The sequence below is a fragment of the Gigantopelta aegis genome, chromosome 3 (genome assembly GCF_016097555.1).
Source record: "Gigantopelta aegis isolate Gae_Host chromosome 3, Gae_host_genome, whole genome shotgun sequence".
Classification (NCBI taxonomy): domain Eukaryota; kingdom Metazoa; phylum Mollusca; class Gastropoda; order Neomphalida; family Peltospiridae; genus Gigantopelta; species Gigantopelta aegis.
In genome coordinates this window covers 60,983,031-61,002,906 of record NC_054701.1, presented here as the reverse complement: position 1 = coordinate 61,002,906, position 19,876 = coordinate 60,983,031, and the positions used below count along the sequence as shown (strand labels likewise).

The window sequence follows — 19,876 nt, the reverse complement described above, 5'->3', positions numbered from 1 at the left end:
ACCATTAAATGATATGTCCTAAATATAATGATCAAATAAAAAAAAAATGGATTATGCAAAACTACCAGTAGATGTGTGTGAGTGATGCATAAATTAAACAATTGTTAATGCAATTTTCAAAGGTCTGCTAATGGTCCAAGATCACCTTTGTGCCATGCCATGTCGATCCAAGTCCGTCTGTACCTCAACTTGATCTTCCACTGAATGCCCCAGTCACTGGGGTTGAGACCACAAACTCTTCAGTGTCATGTGAATTATTGCTAAAGATTTGAATCTCACTAGACGCTCACTTGATTCATTAGCCTGTGCATTGTCTTTTAAGTGATAATCAAATTTTTAAATATTTAAGATCAGTTTAAAAAAAAAAAAACATTGTGTGGAACAATCATCTTCATCAATAGTAGAACAGTTATTACATGGCTTTCTATCTCATTGTAAACTGATGGCGAGTGTTCTATATTGTGATTGGTTAATTACATTCTTTTTCCGGGATTAAATAGACAATAACACCCGGAAAGCTAATGACGTCATTAGAAAGTGACGTCATTAGCTATTGGAACAGGCAAAGTTGACGATTCAAGGGTCTACAGTTAGATTGTAGCCAGGTATTTTTTTCAAGAAATACCAAATATACAGTTAGTTCTGTTGAAAAACAATCCAGTTTACAATGGACATAACCATATTGAGTTTTTAGATTTGCTGGTGTTATTGTCTATTTGATGCCCGCAAATGTTTAATTGTTTACCACGGGCTAACACCTTCGGTCAAAAATGACATTTGCGGGATCAAACAGACAATAACACCTGCAAATCTACAAAAACTCTATATGGTTATCTCCCAAATATTGAACAGGGATCCCTATCACGTGACTCAAAACATAATACATCATACACTGGTATTTTGATCAATCAGTTCTTTTAAATTACTGAGTTTTGTTTCACCTTAAAAAGTAAAAAGGCGAGATATAGGTCTTGCCTTTTTGATGGCGGTGGCAACAACTTTTGCATTAAAAAGTTTCATGTAAAAGTTCTTCATTTAGATCAGCTTCTCACAAGCTATAAGTCGTCCTTGACGTAGGTCAGTGAATCATGGTTAATAATAGCATCTATGAATGTTTATCACAGTGCACTGAAAAAGTTTATGGTACACTTGCAGGCAAGACATTTAAAGTCAAGACCCTAGTTTCAACGCGTAACAAATGAACACTTAAGTTTAGTTCATCTACAAAGTGGTAACTCATTTGGATAATGTTACAACAGAATGAAAGAAGAGTCTGTGAGGTTTAAACTGGGAAATATCCTTAACAAATAGACTAGAACTCTAATCAATAAATGTTACTTCTCAGACGAACATGCATTTTTAAAAATATGAAAAATGTAGTTTGTGTATTTAAAAACACCAAGATGAATACAAACACTTCAATTCTACGGAAATGGATTATCTAAACAATAAAATATTTTTAAAATTTGATTTCGGTGATCATAAACGGCTCTAATAGTCAAAAATATGCTGTAGTGTTTAAAAACTATATAGCCATAAATCATTGTTATACCACAATGTGAAATAAGATGATTATGTATCTAGGTTAATGAAAGTAATTTCCATGTCAAATCAAAATGTCTTTATTTTCACAGAATACATTCATGTAGTATTCTTTGCTGAGACATATTTTAGTAAGTTTACTGTAGCATTGTGCCAATAAGCATCTACGATTACAATAGTGACTGGTGTATCAAAGGTTGTGACATGTGCTATCCTGTCTGTAGAAAAGGTCAACAAAAAGACCAATAGCTGTTTATTAATACATGCAGGATTTCTGCCAGACGATACAGAGAGTAAAATTATGGACCATAAAATCCTGGAAATTAATGGATATATATACATGTATATTGGGGGTTTTTTGGTGGGTTTTTTAGATTGGTGATAGTAAGAGAACTTGCTGTTTACAATTTGTCAAAGCACCTGAAATGAAGTGTCCAATTTTATAATATTTAAATACATAACCACCTGGTACAAGCACTTATGGTCTATTTTGTTTATATTAAGTACATGTACCCAGAAATTATTTTCTGGCAGAAAGCCTGATATGGGTTTGTCATGAACACCATTGAATCACACCATCATTTCATAATAATATGAAGCATTCACCATTACCATAGTTTAGTTAGCACATTTAATTTAGTAAATGATATTACACAATGTACATGAGTGTCATTATTTTTAATGTGTCTTATAATAGTCTGTTTCAATCTGGCAACATGGTTGTGAAAAAGTGTGCATTTGCAAGAAAAGAAAAAAATGAGACTTTCTATCAATTTACCATATTATGGCTGTGAAAACCCCCACATTAATTGTTAAATGTCATGCCTACATGTGAGGGGAATATCACTTTTGAATGAAGTAGGAATTTTGCCAGATAAACTTCTATTCTGTATTTCTGCCAGATTTTGTTTTCCTCAATACATTTCGGCCAGATTTTTTCATATATATTTATCCAAGATGTGCAATTAAGTCATAGAATTTCAGAAATGTCCAATGTACTTAATTTGTTTGTGTGTTGTGTATACTATTATATGTTGTCATAAGTAACCTGTTATAGTAAATCATTTCTGTGTTATAGGTTTTATTATTCTTCCCATGCAATGATGTTCAATGTTATAAATTAATTTTTCCTCCTGTTGTTTAAAGCTAAAAAGGGTAGTACCTTGAAACCTACCAAAGCAGCCATATATATATATATATTCACCACACATGTACTATTTTGTTAGATAGTCTCATGGTTTTATCACCTATGTTTCTAGACTCCCCACCATTCTATAGAGGTTATGTCATTTTTTATTCCCAATTTTGGAGAAAAAATTCCCAATCTGAATGTAGATCTCATTCACTTGGCAAACCTTCCCTCCTCAATAACATTTTATAATGCACAATAGATATATTTATTTGAATACACACAAGTACATGTATATACATATATATAGCATTACTTTTTTAATTCTAACTTGGCTTAATAGGAAATGTTTTTATTTAACGACGCACTCAACACATTTTATTTACGGTTATATGGCGTCCAATGGTTTATAAGATGTTTTTGAAAATGAAACTGAAAAATTCCTAATTTTTCGTAAAACGATGCTAAAATTCCCAATTTCAAAGCCATGGGTGTCAAGTCAAATTTTAGAAATGAAACCCTGAGTCTAGCATGTTGTCTTGATTGAGGTCACTTGGTGAATTTTTCTATCCATTATGACTACATTTTACTTGTGGACATCTATAATTTTGCTCTAACATTCTTGCATTTGTCAGTACAATCTATGTAACAAATTACACACAAAACAAATAGCATTTACTGATAATTCATAATATATATTACATATAATACAAAATCATACTCATGAGAATTTTGCCTCTTTCTCACTTTTATTTGTTTTATCTTTGTCATCTTTTCCCCCCTTTTTCCTTTCTGTTTTTTAATAGAATTCTTAAATACTGTTACATGTAATTTCATTATTTAATTGTAACCATCAAGGCTTAAGCTTGAAGCAAAATACTATTAGCAGTTTGGCAACTTTGAGTTCAGTTAACCAAACACAATGTGACACAGTTACAACTCTGAAAGAGTTGCATTTATTAGATTTTTTAAATGAGCTTTTTGGCAATTTAATAACCAATACAACATTATCTCTTTATTTGGCATTTTGCTTAAACCATGAACATTAATATCATTGTTAGTTTAGTGCCTTTTGTAATCATCATATTTGGTTTCAGTGTTTGGAATCACTGTTCAGAATTGGACCTAACACTAGATAAGAAATCCACAGTCTCCATATTTATTATTATTCTGCACAGCAAGGTGTCTTTATATTTATAATATGCACTATTGGATATGCAATATTTTGTAAGAGGTGTGTTAATTATTGTTAATGGGATGAGGTAAGACTGTGTCTGGAGAATAAGGCCATGAATCCATTGCATCTGCACAGACATGCACATTTTACAGAAGAAAATGTTTTAATTTCTTACGTTTGTAAAAGGTACATGTCTGAACATATGTGTGTGTGTGGATACAGTGAAATTGTGGTCTAAATCTACAGAGAATCGATGATTTCTAATGACTGGTAAAAATCTGTATTGTTTTCATGTATGCTAAGTATATTAACAAACTGAACACCTTGTCTTGTGTATACAAATGTCTGCCTACGACTATAATTAGTTTTGAAAGTACATGTATTTCATTTTCATTCTGTAAACAAAATAGTTGTACCTTCAGTGATGTCCTTACCAATAATTTAAAAATGTGTTTACAGAAGCAAATCTAGGATTTTACTTGGGGGAAAAGGGTAAAATTCAAAACGGCACTTTTCTGGTTGTCAGATTTCTCTAAATTCATCACAGATGAGTTGTACTTTTGTGGATGCAGATATCTAGAATCCCTTTGGGGATGCCTGTGTGTAATTTGATCAGATCTTTGTTATTCTAATTTCAGTTGAATTGTCCGTGAAAGTCAAATTTACCTTTGATCAAATGTAGGAAATGTTGATGTTTTATATATACTGTACATGTAGGATGATATCTAGGATTGCCATATTCTAGTCAAATAATTACTTCCATCAAGGCCTTTTTGTGTTAGTACTTAAACATGGAGTTTAGACTTCAGAATCATATAAATTGCATGTAAAGTCTACACTATATGTTTAATCGTTTAATGAAATATCAAGTATTACAGGAACAGTAAAACCAAGCGATGTCCCATTAATATATTTGGTTATTAGAAATTTGAATGAAGACTGCACACTTTATGCTTTTATTTGACTTTCATTTTGTTTGGATTCCATCATTAAAATAAAGTAGAATTAACCTGGTTTAAAAATATATTTCCTGCTTTCTCCAGGCTTAGAATACAATTTTTAAAATTTACAAATTGAGATAATAAGTTTAGCATCATACATGGCTTTTATCATTTCACATGTAATGACACACTATAGCTGACATAGCAAATTTAATTTTTCAGGCAGTAATGCCTGGCCATGCCAGAAACTGGACCCAGGATAGACATGCCTCAAACCTCAGTTGTATAGGGGCATGTACAAAGAGTCCGTTCTCTCTCTCTCTCTCTCTCTCTCTCTCTCTCTCGCTCTCAGGCAGTAAACAGTAACAATACTGCTTTGATCAAGATTTTGTCTACCCAATCTCTTACTAACTGCTTACCTGTTGTCCCTTAATGGTCATCGGCTTTATTAGAATTTTGCATATGCAATATCCTTACAATGTAAACCAGATCAACATGAAACTAGTAATCAGCTGCTTTTACTTGGTAGGTTTGGTGGCTCTTTTTTTTTTCAAGCAATTAATTATGTCTTTGTATAAAGTTGAAACCATATGGTATGGGTGTCTCGTAGTAGAATAGCCGATTCCGTAGCAACTGATAAAATTGTAATGTCTGTGTCGTAAGAATTAGCTATTCTCCTGGCTATTGAATAATTTGCGTACGAGGCACTCGTATCATGTGATGTCACCGTAACATTTGTGAGTATTCTAGATTATCAACAGCACTGACTACCGTACATTAATGTTAAGGGCCTCCCTATTTAAAATAATCCATCAACATCGCTGACTACCATACATTAATGTTAAGGGCCTCCCTATTTAAAATAATCCATCAACATCACTGACTACTGTACATTAATGTTACGGGCCTCCCTATTTAAAATAATCCATCAACATCACGGACTACTGTACATTAATGTTATGGGCCTCCCTATTTAAAATAATCCTAGATGCGTGCCTGACTATCATACATTAATGTTACGGACCTCCCTATTTAAAATAATCCTAGATTCGTGTCTGACTACCGTACATTAATGCTACGGGATTCCCTATTTAAAATAATCCTAGATTCATGTCTGACTACTGTACATTAATGCTACGGGCTTCCCTATTTAAAATAATCCTAGATTCGTGTCCGACTACCGTGCATTAATGTTACGGGCCTCCCTATTTAAAATAATACTAGATTCGTGCCTGACTATCGTACATGTGCTTATAATTGAGATTTTTGGCATTGTAATAATGCAGCTGAACAGCCACACTAATGTATTGTGTATGACAATGCTTAAATTTATTTATAAAAATGGGTTTTATGGGTGGGGGGTTTTCTGTCTTTTTTTCCCCCAAGGGTGTTGGGGAAGAGGGGGCAGGAGATGATGGGTAATATATAACAAATATATTGGGGGGAGGGGGACATATTGTACTAATAATTGTAATAACGGAAGCTGGTTCCTGTCGGACCAGAATTAAATGAATATTATTATTTAGTAAACATTTTCAATCACTGTCATAATTTCAACATGTACTTGATTATTGTTGCTCTATCTAGTGATTATTTTTTTTTCTTTTTCATTACCGTCTTCATTTGTGTCATTTCAGTCAACAACATTTGTTTATTATCACAAACATTTTTACCATTTCAGTCATACGTGTACACCATACTTTGTTCATTGTAAATATATTGCATGTGATATTCGTCTTAATAATTTTGTACAAACATATTTGTTTCAATAAATATGCTATTTACAACAGCTTTTGTTTCACTGGCTTGAGCTGCATTTAACAGTATACCATTCATTTGAAAAATACTTTCGTGCTTATATCCAATTAAGGTTCAAGCATGCTGTCCTGGGCACACACCTCAGCTATCTGGGCTGTCTGCCCAGGACAGTGGGTTAGTTGTTAGTTGTCAGCGGTTAGTGAGAGAGAAGAGAGTGTAGTGGTCTTACACCTACCCATTGGGTCGTTAAAACCCATTCTGGGTGGGAGCCGGTACCGGGCTGACTGGGGGAAAAAAGTAAATTGTCATCATGGGTGAGGGCTGAAGGCTTGTAAACATAATCATATTTTGACAGAATTATGTGTCTTGGGGAAATCTCTAGTGAGAGGCAATAGTCTAATAAAACCACATTTTTATCTTTATATAAAATTGGATTAAAAAATTATTATTTTTGAAAAGAACATTTTTGTCTTCAAATGGTGGTGGGATGCAGGATTTAGCTCTGATAGAATAGTTGCCTCATAGTGGAACCTATGATAGTTTTCCTTCCCCAATCAGTGTCTTACAACTGGTATATCAACTAATGTATGTTTTATTTAACGACACTACCAGAGAACTTTATATAAAATCATCATCTTTTGGATGTCAAACATTTAGTAATTCTGACTGCAGTTTTCAGAGGAAACCTGCCACATTTTTCTCACTAGCAGCAAGGAATCTTTTTATATGCGCTTTCTCACAGACAAGACAGTCTTTGATATAGCAGTTATTAATTTGGGGCAGGAAAAACCCAGTGCGTCCACCTAGGAAATTCATCCTACAACCCAAACAGTCTGTAACCTTTAGTATATTTTTTTAATCAGTATTATCCAGGCCCGTAGCGAGCGGGGACGGGGTACAGGGCCCCCACTTTAGAACGAAATTTTATTTTTTTTAATTTTATTTTTTTTGGTCATCTATATCAAGGTAAAATGATGGTAGTCCCCCCCACCCCCCCACCCCCACCATATATATATTGTTTTTGCGGGCAAATATCAACACAATTATATAAATATATTATTTATTGATCAGATTGTTCAAAAATTAATATTATATAATACAGACTTGTATGCTCTTCAACTTTGGTTTAAATTTTATTTGAGTGACAACTACACACACAACACCATCATTCAGTTATTTCTCCATCCAGAGCTACGATTAAACATCATTTTCCGCCATGGACTTCATAAAATGAACGGTTCGTGTATGTGGTTGTCACACGGTCGTTGGCTTTGTTTATCCGACTATTATGCGCCCATGTTTCGACCATTTTGATTTCCCGGAAGTCAATATATCAAACGTTGCGCCATCTGGCGGCGGAGAAACACCACTGTCATATTCTGCGGGAATGTCGGCTGTATAACCAGATTTCCTATAGAAGCCAATGTCTCTCAACATGGTTCGAATATCTTCTAGGTTAAGATGATTGAGGTCTATTCTCTGAAATAAGAAACATTACAAAGTCGTATCTTAGTACGATATAGTACAAAAGATATTTATATAAGACTACAGGGGCGGATATGATTTAAAGGGAGTGCAAAAGCTTTGGTGCACCAAGTATAATGTCGAATGCGCATTACTTACATTTTCTAAAGATTTCTTCATTGTGGTAAAATACAGGGTATAATATATAGCCAAACGTCGATATCTCGATGTTTAAAGGTCCAACCCAAATAGATGGAGATAACAACACATGTTTGTGAAAGTATTTCACGGGACCATGATGATATAACAAGATGAGATAACGACGTTTGTCTACATATGTTATAGTGTTTGTTTAGTGGTTGTATTTAAAGCAAGCTCAACACCTTTTAATTATGGTTATATGGCGTCGGGTATAATTAGATAGGAAACCCGCTGCCGCCACTCTATGTAATTAGCAACAAAGAGTCTGTTTAAGTGCACTGGCTAGGACGAGAAATAGCCCAATGGGCGTATCGACGGGGGTTGGTCCTACCAGGCAAGCGCTTTACCACTGGTCTACGTCCAAACAAAATTGGAATTGTTTTTTAAGGTTAATTTTACATGTTAAATTGTTTACGTGCGAACACATATAATATATCTACATGCACGTAAAAATAAAGCCTACTTACATAAATTGGATGCTTTTTGTCGTCTAGGAGTAAAATGTGCGGGTCTTTGGTGTCTCTGTCCCCTTCAGTTAACAGGGCTGGCGCACTAAGTACGTGTTAAGGTTAAACATAGTATTCAGGCAGACAGTTACAGTTTGCTAGGAGAAATCAGATAAAACCAACGTTAAATGAACAAGTAAATCACACAGTCTGAAATAGCACACCTGGGACAGACAATATGACGTCCTGAGTTGGTCCTGCCAGGACATGGGCGTACATAGCGGGGGGGGGGGGGGAGTCGATGGGTTCGACCGAACCCCCCTGAAATCGTTTTTTTATATAATTTAATATATCTGACATTGATATCTGACATTATTATATTTACTCAACATAGAAATATATGCCCAATATCGCTGCAATCTATTTTGGAACCCCCCTTTTCAAAACTCAACATAGAAATATATGCCCAATATCTCTGCAATCTATTTTGGAACCCCCCTTTTCAAAATCCTATATACGCCCATGCCAGGAATACCCCACCCCACCCCCATCTGTAACCACTTATGTCAGAAGTAAAAATTGGTTATATATGTATATACTCAGACCCGATAAAATTCTTTCTCTTTATTTTCTGCTTTGCTTTCCCCCTTCCTTCTTTCATTTCTTCCTTCCCCTTCTCCCTCTCTCTCTCTCTCTCTCTCTCTCTCTCTCTCTCTCTCTCTCTCTCTCTCTCTCTCTCTCTCTCTCTCTCTGCGTGTACAGACTGGTGTGTGTTTGGGGGGGGGGGGGGGGGGGGGTACTAGTATTTATATTTATGTACAGGTGAAGGATACTAAAGTAATGCTTCCGATCTGAACTGTACAACCGAAGGGAACCGATCGCCAAAATCTCAGCTCAAGCCCATCTGTAAAAACAACCCCCAAAAGACACATAATTAAAACAAGTTGATAAATATAAAACTGATAAATACAGAACATAGAGAATTAAAAAAGAAAAGAAAAAAAAAGTTGATAAATACATTTACGAAATGATTAATACAAAACAATTATGCCCTTTAAAATATATATCGTTTAAGATCTATCACGTTGTAGGCTATTGTTCGTTCGTCCGTCCGTCCGTCCGTCCGTCCGTCCATCCATCCATCAATTTATTTTATCGTTATCGATTAGTTTAATGTTTACATGTATCCAACAAAATTAAAAGATACAGAGGAATTTTATATTGAAAAGGTTTCTTTACCGCTGTTTCAGAATGACCATTGTCAATCTGATTAAAATTAGCTCTACTGGTCTACCAGTAGATCTAACAGCATTGCGTGGACTCCCATGTCTAGGTGACACTTCATCTATAAATAACAGTTTAAATATCGACCAATTACACTTCGCCTTTTATAGCGTTATTCGGGAGCATACAAATTCTAAAAATAACGGGCGAGACTTTATGCAATAGGCAAACTTGTTGGTCAATTTCAACATTGAAAAAACCCAGGGGGAAATAGTGCAGTAATAAACTTTGGATTGTATACTAGTATAAACAGATTTTATGGCTATACCATCACGGTTTTATTTTTCGTCTTGAAATTTTATATTGAAATTAGTTTCCGGCATACTTCGTAATTGACCGGCCTCGGTGGCGTCGTGGTTAGGCCATAGGTCTACAGGCTGATAGGTACTGGGTTCGGATCCCAGTCGAGGCATGGGATTTTTAAACCAGATACCGACTCCAAACCCTGAGTGAGTGCTCCGCAAGGCTCAGTGGGTAGGTGTAAACCACTTGCACCGATCAGTGATCCATAACTGGTTCAACAAAGGCCATGGTTTGTGTTATCCTGCCTGTGGGATGCGCAAATAAAAGATCCCTTGCTGCCTGCCATAAAAGAGTAGCCCATATGGCGACAGCGGGTTTCCTCTAAAAAAAAATACAGTGTCAGAATGACCATATGTTTGACGTCCAATAGCCGATGATAAGATAAAAAATCAATGTGCTCTAGTGTCGTCTTTAAATAAAACAAACTTTACTTTTTTTACTTCGTAATTCACCCGAATCATTTCGTGTACCCTCGGCATAATCCCGAATGTTTTCAAATTCTTTTCAAATCACTGGCATGATTTTGCAAGTAAGGTTTTGATTGGTCGAATGAAATATCAATTGGACATGAGCTCCAACGGACTGCTGTTAGATCCACATGTAATAGTGGAGCTAATTTTAATTAGACTGGACCACTGTAAGTCAAAATATCACATTTTAGGGATAGGGGTAGTACAGGCTTTGATTTTAATAATTTATATTTATATAAGCGAGGGACAGTCGCCAAAGAGGGGTCGCCGTCCAAATCTGCACCTTTATTTTTTCATTTGCATGGATATGTGTATATGGGAATAAGTAATGCATAAATATAAATATCTTTGCCATAGTACAGAGGGCTGGAGGACAATCCATTTTTTATCCCGCACTAGACAAAAAAAAGAAGAAAAAAAAGAGTAGATTTTATGTTCATCATGTGGAACGTGCGATGGGGTAGAGAGGAGGTGGTAGGAAAACAAGATTCCCGGCCCTCCTAGCCTAATAATAATAATAATAATAATAATAATGAATGTGATGATGATGTTGATAATTTTTAAACAGTGAACTATGGACTCGTGACGGATGTCACCGGTGGAGCAGAATATCATCAGTTTTTACAGTTATTCATGTGTATATATATATATATATATATATATATATATATATATATATATATATATATATATATATGTATATATATATATATATATATATGTATGTATACTACTCAAAAGAATTTAAGGGTCAAAAATTTATAACCAAATAAGTTTCAGAGTGTATTAGATTGATGATGTAAACTACACCAAATTTTTTATTTATTGTTCCATATTTACAAAAAACCCCACAAATAAACGTCACTGTATACAAGAAAGTCACATGACATGCTGTCAAAGTTGAAGGTTGTCAAACATGGATTTTACACATTAGAACATTCGTTTAATAGTGTGCGAATCCAGCCCTGGCGCGAATACACTCGACACATCGTTGCCTCATGCTGTTGATCAGACGTCTGAAGAACTCTTGGGGAATGGCCTGCCACTCTGCCATAAGAAGTTGACCCAGATCATGAAAGTTGGCCGGAGGGGCATGGTTATCCCGAACTCTCCTGCCTAATTCGTCCCAGGCGTCTCTATTGGGGCCAAGTCAGGCGAATATGCTGGCCAATCCATCCTGGCGATACCTTGTTGTCTGAGAAAGTCCGTTACCACCCTGGCGCGGTGGGGTCTGGCATTGTCATCCTGCAGAACTGGCCCGCCGCCAATCTGCTGAAGGCCTGGGAGAACCAACGGCCGGATAATCTCATTCAGAAAGCGGATTCCATTCAGACTGCCATCCACCACATACAGGGGGGTCCCGCCCCACACCATGACGCTGCCGCCACCGAAACGGTGACGTTGTCTAACGTTAACGTCAGCGAAGCGCTCCCCAGGACGTCTGTAGACACGAACCCGACCTTCGTTGAACTGGAGACTAAACCTGGACTCATCAGTGAACATCACTCGACCCCACTGAACACGTTGCCACCGCAGATGAAGTGTGCACCAGTGACGTCTGTCCGTTCTGTGACGTGGTAGGAGTGGTGGTCGAACAGCCTGGCGACGGCAGCGTAGATTATTGGCTCTCAGACGATTGCGTATGGTTTGATCAGACACTCGAGTTCCAGTCGCAGTCCGCAGATTGTCACGTAATCGGCGTGCAGTGGTTGTGCGTTGACGTAGAGCCATATTGGTGATGTAGCGGTCCTCTCTATTTGTAGTGCTTCGGGGTCTTCCCGAACGTGGACGATTTCGAACAGAATTCGTTGCTTGGTACCGTTGCCACAGTCGGCCAACGACACTCTGACTGACACCAAGTCTCAGAGCAACATTTCTTTGCGTATTGCCATCCTGAAGCCAAGCAATAGCCCTTCCTCGATAGTCAGTTGACGTCGTACCATTGTCGAATTTGGAGTGTGTCCCGTACCCGAACGCAAGCTCCAATTATACGGAAATTCAGCATTGGGAACATGGAATACACGTGCAAAGCGTGCAAATGAAGCGCTTTGTGAAAAAGTAATTTATGGGCACTTAGCAGACCTTTCGCTTTCGCCCTAATTTACGTGCAAATGTAAGCATGTTTTCGCCATTAGAACTAGTCGACAGTGTCAATGACAGTGGATTTTAATTCATTTATGGGTTGCTTAGACCCACTTTCGTCAAAATGGAACAATACCATGCGTGACATTTGGTCTAGCTAATATAATTGACATTCAGAAAATAATGTCGAAAATATCGTCTGACCCTTAAATTCTTTTGAGTAGTATATATATATATATATATATATATATATATATATATATATATATATACTCTTCAAAAAAAGAAACGCAAAAGGGTACAAATGGGTTATAACTCCGATTTTATGTTTCCTACCGGTTCATGCTTTGTGAATATAAGGTCATTGCATGTCCCAAACACATTCCCACGGTTACATTCGATAAAACGCAGCTACTGTACAATAAAGTTCCAAAATGTGAATATTCGCAAAAACGCAGCCACGTGCAAACCATGTCACCACTGCACGTGCGTTGTCTGCACGTGCAACATGAACACCGACAGTATAAAAGTGCAGGGTGTTCGCTTGCCTGGCCTCTGTATCTGGCCGACAGTTGACAATCCAGGACATGCCACGTCTCAGTGAACCGCAGAGAAACAATGCCATCGGCGGACTAGACGCAGGCGAATCCAGAACGGCCGTTGCCAGGGCATTCCATGTGTCCCCAAGCACCATCTCCAGACTGTGGGACCGTTACCAGCAACATGGATCCGGTCGACCACGGGTCACTACCCCCGGGCAGGACCGCTACATCCGGGTACGCCACCTTCGGGAACGATTGACTACTGCCACCTCCACAGCCGCAGCAATACCAGGTTTGCGCAGGATATCCGACCAGACCGTACGGAACCGCCTACGTGAGGTAGGAATTCGTGCCAGACGTCCAGTTCGAGGTGTCATCTTAACACCACAACACCGTCGACTCCGACTGCAGTGGTGCCAGATTCATCGACAATGGCCTCAACTGCGATGGAGACAGGTGTGGTTCAGTGACGAGTCCCGATTTCTGCTCCGACGTCATGATGGAAGATGTCGCGTGTATAGGCGTCGTGGTGAACGTTATGCGGCAAACTGCGTGCAGGAAGTGGACAGATTCGGCGGGGGTAGTGTCATGGTGTGGGCAGCCATCTCACACACTGGCAGAACTGACCTGGTCCACGTGCAGGGCAACCTGAATGCACAGGGCTACATTGACCAGATCCTCCGGCCACACATCGTTCCAGTTATGGCCAACGCCAACGCAGTGTTCCCAACATGACAACGCCAGGCCTCACACAGCACGTCTCACAACGGCTTTCCTACAGAACAACAACATTAATGTCCTTCCTTGGCCATCGATATCACCGGATTTGAACCCAATTGAGCATCTATGGGACGAGATGGACCGACGCCTCCGACAGCGACAACCACAGCCCCAGACCCTGCCCGAGCTGGCAGCAGCCTTGCAGGCCGAGTGGGCCACCATCCCCCGGGACGTCATCCGTACTCTGGTTGCTTCAATGGGCAGGCGGTGCCAGGCAGTTGTCAACACACGCGGAGGCCACACCCGGTATCGACTCCAGATGACCTTGACCTTGGTGGTGTGTCCTATCACTTACTTACAATGGACTAGAGTGAATTGTGAACAATCCTGCAACATTTGGTAATTATCGGACTCGCCATTCAATAATTAAATCAATTCTCCAAATGTTACGACAATGTGGTTTTGCGTTTCTTCTTTTGAAGAGTATATATATATATATGTGCCATTGAGCTCTAATCTTTTCATTTCATTTTAACTTATTTTCGTGCTTATATCCAATTAAGGTTCAAGCACGCTGTCCTAGGCACACACCTCAGTTATCTGGGATGTCTGTCCAGGACAGTGTGTTAGTTGTTAGTGGTTAATGAGAGAAGAGGGTGCAGTGGTTTTACACCTAAAACTCGCTTTGGGTGGAAAGAATTTTATTTTTTTTATTTAACGACGCACTCAACACATTTTATTTACGGTTATATGGCGTCAGACATATGGTTAAGGACCACACAGATTTGGAGAGGAAACCCGCTGTCGCCACATAGGCTACTCTTTTACGACAGGCAGCAAGGGATCTTTTATTTGCGCTTCCCACAGGCAGGATAGCACAAACCATGGCCTTTGTTGAACCAGTTATGGATCACTGGTCGGTGCAAGTGGTTTACACCTACCCATTGAGCCTTGCGGAGCACTCACTCAGGGTTTGGAGTCGGTATCTGAATTAAAAATCCCATGCCTCGACTGGGATCCGAACCCAGTACCTACCAGCCTGTAGACCGATGGTCTGCCACGACGCCACCGAGGCCGGTCGCTTTGGGTGGAAGGCGGTACCGGGCTGAGAACCCAGTATCTACCAGCCTTATGTTCGATGACTTAACCACGACAACACCGAGGCCAGTGCTCTAATCTGTGCCAGTTTGGGTTTATTTGGGAGTGGCTGTCCTCCTACGGGCGGTGCTGGAGGGATGAACCATCCTGTTAGTCCGTCCGTCCGTCTCTCCTCCTAAGGACGAGCACTTAATAGTGCATCATGGAAGCAATCACGACTTTATCTAACATCCTTTCAACTGCATTATGCAGAGATACGATTTTGATGTGGGAATACGGTTTATAAACATTTTAAAAACCACATTTCTTCAGTGAATGAAGTGAATTCGTAAACAGGCGGTAAGCCTCGCCACGTGATGACGTTACATACGGACACTACTAGAGCACAATGATTTGTTAATCATCGGCTACTGGATGGCAGACATGGTAATTCTGACTCGTAGTCATCAGAGGAAACCCGCTACATTTTTCCTAATGCAGCAAGGGATCTTTTCAGTGGCGGATCCAGGGGGGTTCATTCCAAACATATACTGTTACTTCAGTTTTATTTAGAAAGATGCAAATAAAGCCATTCCGTTAGTGAAAATAATATGCCTCGCCCTGTTGTCAATCAGGTGTACAATTGAACCGAGTATGGCTTGCATCGATAAGAACAAAATTAAATCGTTTTCTATATATTTTGGTGTGAATGCGGAAAGCGGCAAAACTTTATCAACTTTAGGGGATTATTAATTAGGAATTAGATCCTCGGAAATCAGTGAAATAAGGCTCTAAAATGTCCAGAAGGCCGAAACTTCAGGGGGCTTTGTCCATCGGAACCTTCGCCATGGCTCAGCCCCCACCTGTTCACTCCATCCCAATCCAGCCACCCCCTCTTATTATTGAAAATGGGCAGAATTTTTAAAATAGCAATTAGTAAAAAAGTTAATAGAATAAATAAAAATAAATAAAAAGATTACAAGCCAAAAATAAAAAAAGAATTGACTGCTCGACCGAATATTTATATAATTTGGAGCATTTCAGAAGGACAGTCCAAAATTAAATAAGAGAAAGAAGAGAGGATCGGACTATTTAATAATATTTTTAAAAAAAGAAGTAATTTCGACATAAAATTTTGAACGCAGATCTAAAAGTTTAAAGTCCGATCGATATGTCCACGTGAGTGGCCTCGTTAAGGCTGTTTCGGTGCACAGCTTATTGGGACGAGATGGGTTGCATCCCGTCAAGAAAACCCCTAGATTGACAGTCGATAGACGTTGAAGGTGTAGTGCTGTGCTGAAATACAGATCTTGAGAAGCCGGATCTGTTTGAACGAAAGAGAGTATTAAACTAGGGTATAGTCCAGTCGTCATGGGTTGGTATAGTGGTGCGGACGGGCCCGACTCCGGAGGATACGAGATGGTATCACAATAAAGCAAGGTAAAGTCTAGAAAAAGAGTAGTAGGGGCCGACCCCGCTTCCTATTTCTTAGGGCGGTCAATCTTCCAGTGCTGCTAGGACAGGCTCGGACATGTAGAGACTAAACGCGAACAACCGTGGCGTTCTGCAGAATGGCCGTCATACGAGTCACGAAAAAAACTAATCGACAGTCTGACGGAGAAATGACGTGGAGGCAAGGAATCTCGCTAAAAAAGAATCCAACATGGTGGTGCAGGCTGTCGAAACGAGAAGCGTTCCAGCGTTCAATCAGTTCCAATGGCCGCATACATCCCAGTAGAAAACTTCATTTCGCTGACAAAAACAACGAAATGAAGGACCCACAAGTCGAGCACACGAAAGTACGTGCAGTGTGCACAAGCGAAACAAACACGTCTTACCGCGTGGAGCTCCAGACTGGGAATGGATTAATTAGAAGCAATCACCACACAGAAGTGCGAGGCATACCCTTAACAATAAAGTGTAGTTATACTAATTACACTACTATAAGTAATTAGGGCTTCCTGGTCGACCCGCCATGCGATTAGCTTCAGGTTATGTAGTAGCTGTGAAAACAACTACTGACTTTTTTAACATGAAAGATGAAGCCCAAACAATATAATAACAACACAACTGTGATTTTTATGTGATGTGGACTTTTGCCCGACGCATCAATAAATATACGCATTTTTGTTCACTCATGTACGGACGCAATAATATCATGACGTATTAATTACATGATTTACAGTATATATATATAGATACATACATACATACATACATAAGCTACATTTAAAAACTATACATAATCATAATTATAAAGCGAAACATGCAAATGTTGACCGGACTAATATTTATAATATACCGACCAACAAAAGAAACTTGAATGTTGTTATTATTATTATTTTGTAATTTACCCCAAATCATCCACCTTGAATCCCGCTAGTCTTTGTGTCTATCAAAGTTATCAGTGTCTTATGAATATTTTAGGCTCATTTTGATAATATATTCACCGAAATCATCATATAATGAAAATATAAATATATTTAAATAAATAAATATATAAATGAAAATACAAAGAAAATTAAAAAAAAAAATTAACAAATATTCGAGTCTCTATTGTTGCTCGGTGTAGTACAATTGATAAATTGTTCAGGTCGGTCTAGACTGTTGCGATCAAAGCTTTTAGGGGGGTTCGGGTCATGCTTCTCCGGAAAATACATTGTAAAACAGATAATTTTCTTGGAGCAGAGAGGGTTCGAACCCACCACCACCGCCTGAAATACTCTGTATGTGCTTAATTTTATACCTTATGAACTACTGACAAAATCATTGTCATTGTCTCACATACCTTAAATGTCCCATAAGAGATCTTTCTCCCGCTTGTGGACATTAAAACACTCATTAAAATACACCATGACAGGCTTGCCTTGGCCGCCATGACTTACAGTGCCACGTGTTGTCTTCTTCCGACTTCTAGTGTATTGATCAGCAGTGCAGACCGTCTGTGGACTTTATTAGCCGTACTTTAATGTCACAGCTGAGCTTTTAACAAATAAAAACAGATAAATAGTTTCTAGCAACAGATGGTTATTTGTGAAAATGGAAGTGTGGGGGTCATAGTTAACTGTGTTTTTTTGTGTGTGTTTTTTTAAACATCAAGGTCATTATTTGTCCTTTCCCCACCATTACATCCACACTGACACATCGATCTCCACATTCAACATCGATCTCCACATTCAGCCTATGTTAAAGTTTTTTTGTTTTTTTTAAACCCATTTTGAATATCCCATGATGTACAAATTGTACGTAATATACCGCATATACCGGTATCGATCCATCCAATGCATGGTGCATCGTAACATGTATTCGTCCTGAACCCTATGTCCGACGCCATATTATAACCGTAATTAAAACCTGTTGAGTGCGTCGTTAGATAAAACATTTTTTTCTTTCTTTCTTTTCATCCGTCCATCTGTCCGTCCGCCAGCTCGTTCGTGTGTCCGTCCGTCCCCCCTTGCGCTCTTTGCCTTCGTTGCCCCGTATCATCTTTTCTGCCTTCCCTCTTTCTTTCTCATCCTCCTGCAACCCTCCCTCTCTCAACCTTTCCTGCTTCTTTTTGCCCCCTCCCCCTCCCTCCCTCCCTCTCTCTCTCTCTCTCTCTCTCTCTCTCTCTCTCTCTCTCTCTCTCTCTCTCTCTCTCTCTCTCTCTCTCTCTCTCTCTCTCTCACACACACACACACACATACTCTAACGTTTGTTCTGTTACTAAAGAAGGTAAGTGGTAATTATAGATTAAATCGATGACTCCCAACTGATTATAGATACGATTACATCAACAAAAAACTGTGCGCGTTAAACATAGTCATCGAGAAAAATGAACTGCTAGGTTTAGTTGGATTTATTTTTGTGATCTAACACTACGCGACACTTGATATAGATATAATATTTACAATGAGCTCTGTATAGCATTACGCACGGCTTTCGTCAACCGGAAATATTTACGACTGTTTCTAGAAATGACGAGAGCCTGTATGTATGAATGAATGTATTATAGTTATTGTGATCTATGTATTGTTCTTTAAGCTTTATTATTGTTTATTAATGAAGGTTTTTGTTGGTGGTGATGTTTTTTATTTGATTTTTATGTGTTTTATGCGGAAGTGGTGGGGTTAACGGGGTTGTATATGGGTGAGGTTTCTGGAGGGAGGAGCGCTCAAGAGGGTCTGTGAATTGTCTGTTTACGTGGTTCTATTAATGAGAATGCGCTGTAGGTCATATCTATTTTTAACGATACCAAACATACACAAACAATGAATTAATGAATCAATGGCGTAGGAAGGTGCCAAAAGAAGGGGGGGGGGGGGAGGACGACACACCACACACACACACACACATATATATATACAATGTATATGTGTGTATATATATATATATATCAAGTGGGGGCATGCCCCTCCCCTCGCCCCCATCCCCCACGCTTCCTACGCCAGTGTGAATGAATGAATGAGTGAATGATTAACAACACCCCAGCACAAACAAGTCAGGGAGTCTGTCACTTGGATATGAAAGGCCCAACAATCAGAGGTGGATGGTGAATATAAGGGGTAGGAATATGCTGTCCAGTCCCCCACCCTCGCGATGATATGGTCATTTTAACTTCTTCTTGTTCTTCTTTTTAATTATCATTATTTTTTTTTATTATTTTTTTTTTTTTCCTTGTCCATTTTAATTAATTTTCAAGATTATCAGATAGACATATCCTTCCACTGACCCGACGGATTTCAACCCCACCCTTCGGTA

The 19,876-nt window shown here is 38.7% G+C and overlaps 1 protein-coding gene across 1 annotated transcript in view; it reads right to left on the bottom strand.

Moving 5' to 3' along the window:
- Positions 1-7,593: 7,593 nt before the first annotated feature.
- The window catches only part of LOC121368373, a 39,877-nt gene continuing 27,594 nt past the window's right edge, over positions 7,594-19,876 (bottom strand). The window contains exons 2-5 of the transcript XR_005957511.1: positions 17,925-18,118; positions 9,492-9,562; positions 8,680-8,764; positions 7,594-8,026 (exon numbers count right to left, since the gene is read on the bottom strand). The gene's annotated coding sequence lies outside the window, so the exon portion shown is untranslated. The remainder of the gene's footprint in view (positions 8,027-8,679; positions 8,765-9,491; positions 9,563-17,924; positions 18,119-19,876) is intronic.